The following is a 3,540-nucleotide window of genomic DNA, read 5'->3' as shown; positions in this document are numbered from 1 at the left end:
CGAAGCCCCTGGCTCCCTCCTCTAGCTGGGGGAAAGCCCGGAGGGCAGCCCCTCCTCCACACCGCTGGAGCGTCCGGGGTGGCCAAGGTCGCCACCGCCAGGGGTCGGGCTGCGGGGGTGGGGCCGCAGAGAGGGTGGGGGCGGGTGTTCTGCTGAGCTGCATTTTCTCACGTTTGCAGCGGCGAAACTTCTCTGCGGGTTCTGGCGCTTGGGGCAGTGGCCCCGCAACGACTGCCCGGGCTGCGGGTAGGGCAGGAGAGCAGAGAACGTCCAGGCAAGTCTCTTGGGCACGGATTGGGCCGTGGAGACTCAACTCTTTTCCCCGATTACCTTATTGCAGGACAGGCCTAGTATGCTTCCGTAGGGAGATCTCTCCTTTGGGTCAACCTGGGCCCTCAGGCTTCTGGAACTCTAGGCTACGTGGGGGTGACTTGAAGGAAAACTTCTAAAATGCAGGTTCGGTGCCAGATTGGGAATGCACCTCGAGGGGAGCTGTAGGTCTCTCTCACCAACTTCTTCCTCACCTTACTCGCTTCCCTTTTCTACTCCAGTTCTCTCCAGTTCTGAAGACTGTTATTTCATCAAATTAAAAAAAAAAAAAAAAAAGAGGAAAGGGGAAAAAAGAGGCCTTGTAAGGAAGGAAAATTGTCCAGGCATGTCCTCCACTTCAGCCTTACACATCTCCTTCCTTAGGCTAGCCCAGCCCCCAAGCCTTTCTGCTTAGGATTTCCTTCCTTCTTGATGCGTGTGGGTTCAAGCTGTGTCTTCCCCTTCTAATTCCTCCCACCCCTCCTTTCTTTAGGACTGCAAATGGGTTTTTTTCATAGGAGAGTTAGAAGAGGGAAGGGGAAAGCATTCTAAGAGGACCGCCAGCTGTGGCTGTTGGAGGCATCTCAGCCTGCTGAGTGGTGGTTGCACTTGGGCTGAAGTTCCAAAATTGTGCTCATGTTGTTCTTAATATATCTAAATTAATCCCCTGTTTCCTTCTTTCTGGAACTTCATCATTTTTCTTTGGTGGCAGAGCCTTCAGAAACAGTAAAGCCGAAGATCTTGAAAGAATAGAAACGTTTGTTTTCTATTTTATTTGCATTCAGTTGGCATATATTGGTTATAAGGACATGAAGGGCAGTGAACAAAAAGCAGCCTCTGTCTTTAGGGAGCTTCCAGTCTTTAGATTCCTAGAACACAAAGTCGATTACTCAAATAAAGATCGGTATGCTTTGAGTAACCAGAAGAGGCTTTTAAAAAGCATTATTATCATTTCAGATATTAGCTTTCTCCATGTGTGCCACTTGAAGGCAGATGACTTTTGTCATAGTGAAAGTATAGCTTGTAGTCTAGACTCTGTGGCTAGCCCAATGTATGATATCTACTAGGTGATGAGTAAATGTTTGTTGAGTGAATGAATGACTGCAAGCATATGAATTGTTTGCACCTGTGCAAATGGAAGGGCAAAGAGCATTGTGGCAGTGCTTCCAGTCTGTAGAAATTCAGTCTACCAAGCTGGTTCATGATGATTTATTCTGCATGTTCCTTTAGACCTAAGTCACATGCCTTATTTGTAAGCCCCACTTTTTACAAAGTGTGGCACTCCTTGTGGAGTTCTAGCTAGCTGATGATGGGAGCCTTGCTCACTTCACAGATGGGTAATCACCTAGGTATTGACTTGGAAACCACCTGTTCTTTGATGGAGAGTTTGTAAAACGTTCTTTTCCCCTGTCGGTGCTTTCTTCTCCTGTATAAGGAAGTAGGGTCTGCGAATTGCATCATGTCATCATAGGGAGCTGAACTGTGTTATATTACCTTGATATTTTACCGAAGTTAAAATAAATCCTGAAGACATGCAGGTTTTGGTTGGTGCCTGCCAATGGATAGATTCTGCAAAAGTGGGAATGGAAATGCATCAGCCTTCCTCCTGCAGAGCAGCCCTCTTACAGGCTTGCTGGGTGCTTGCTGAAAGTTCTGGAACACTAGGAAGACCTGAGCAACAGGAGCAAGGTCTTCATTGTGCACATCCAGCTGGGACTTCATTGATTTCCTGGCTTCTTCATGGAGCAGGTGGTTATACCCTGGTAAAAGGTTGGAATACCTCATATTATATCTTGCTGTGGGCCACAGTACAGTAAGTATTCTCATTCCTTGAAACCACTAGGGTGTTGTTTACTTTGTCCAATATAGTCCTAGAGCTTGGAAAAGATGACCTGGGAGCTGGAACATTGTGCTTCTGTGCCTCTTCTCTCTTCCCACCATGAGGAGTTTAGGTTGCCTTACTTTCAGTTTTCCATCTGCCTTAGTGAGCTGAATAGGACTCTGGCAATCTAATCTGTTAGGCTTTGCAAGGGAAGGAAGCAAATCAAATATTATAGTGTGACAGCCTATGGGAAGAAGAGAATCCTAACCCTGCCCAATATAAGCCCATCATTGAGGCAGGGAATTGGACTGGGTGGGGAGATAGTGCGGCTGAGAGGTGGGAAGGATGTGGTCCCTTCCTTCCCGTTGTGAAGAGGCCTGTGCATGGTGCATTGGGACTCTTAATTGGAAGACTCCCCTTTCACCTTTATTCTAAATCTTGAGTTACTCTGTTCTCCCCTCCTCTGGTCCCTTCTGTTAAACTTGTCCAATCTTTTGGGCTCTATAACTTCTTTCTGAAAACTCCTTCCCTGCCTTGGCCTCCATTGATTGAGTGACTTGCAGAGGATTAAAGGCCGGATTGGGCTTTCTCACCATGGAAGTCCCAGCCCTACTAGTGCGGGAGCTCCTGACACTGCCCAGTGTGGGCAAAAGGCTTTCAGGTTTGGGCTTGTAGTGTGCCTTTCTGCCCATAGAGTCTGGCAAGCTGAGATAAAGAGAGTGGGAAGCTAGGTCTGCTTGTCCTTAATGCTCCTGGGAAACATTACAGTTAAAATGCAAAAGCTGATACTGCCCGTTCCATCAGCTTAAGACTCAAATTTGACCATTCACTTGCAAAGTGGCTCTCTGCTTTTGCGATGCTCAGAGCTGGAATCATCTGGGTTCTGTTAACTTTCAGGGTAGCCTGTCCAAAGTGGAGTCTGTGGATCTCTTGGATTTTTTTTTTAAACCTCTTAGAGAATTTTAGAGATGTAAAATATGATGGTTCTTGGAGCAGAGGCAAGAGTAAGTGAAATTTATGCCTTTCCTTGTGAGGGATCCCAGTGTCACAGCCTTTCCGTTGATATTTGCTTATTGATATTTGAGGAGTAGAGATGGCCGCTGCAGATGCCTGCTCTATATTGAGCAGCTTTGTTATAGTCATAATCATATACTACTTGTTAGGTACCACCCACCCACTCAACCACCCCTCCCCCTACACACACCTTAACAACATTTGCCCAGTGCTTACTCTTTACCAGATCTCCTGTTAAGTACTTTTCACACATTATTTCATTTAATCCTCACAGCAATCTTTGAAGTAGGTACAGTGATTCTCCCCATTTTGCAAATGAGAAGATTAGAAGAGTTCAAGCGCCTGCCTGATTCTACAACCCATGCTCTTTCACTTCACTGTACAACATCGATGGG

At 46.5% G+C, this 3,540-nt stretch overlaps 1 long non-coding RNA gene across 1 annotated transcript in view; it reads right to left on the bottom strand.

Annotated features, from left to right (window-relative positions):
- LOC112483322 overlaps positions 1-3,042 on the bottom strand; it is an 8,943-nt gene extending 5,901 nt beyond the window's left edge. The window contains exon 1 of the long non-coding RNA XR_003047586.1: positions 331-3,042. This is a non-coding gene — a long non-coding RNA (uncharacterized LOC112483322). The remainder of the gene's footprint in view (positions 1-330) is intronic.
- Between the last annotated feature and the right edge of the window lie 498 nt (positions 3,043-3,540).

Source organism: Pteropus alecto, unplaced genomic scaffold, assembly GCF_000325575.1.
Source record: "Pteropus alecto unplaced genomic scaffold, ASM32557v1 scaffold24, whole genome shotgun sequence".
NCBI lineage: Eukaryota > Metazoa > Chordata > Mammalia > Chiroptera > Pteropodidae > Pteropus > Pteropus alecto.
Note: the sequence above shows the minus strand (reverse complement) of the source record. Positions and strands in the feature narration are given on the sequence as shown.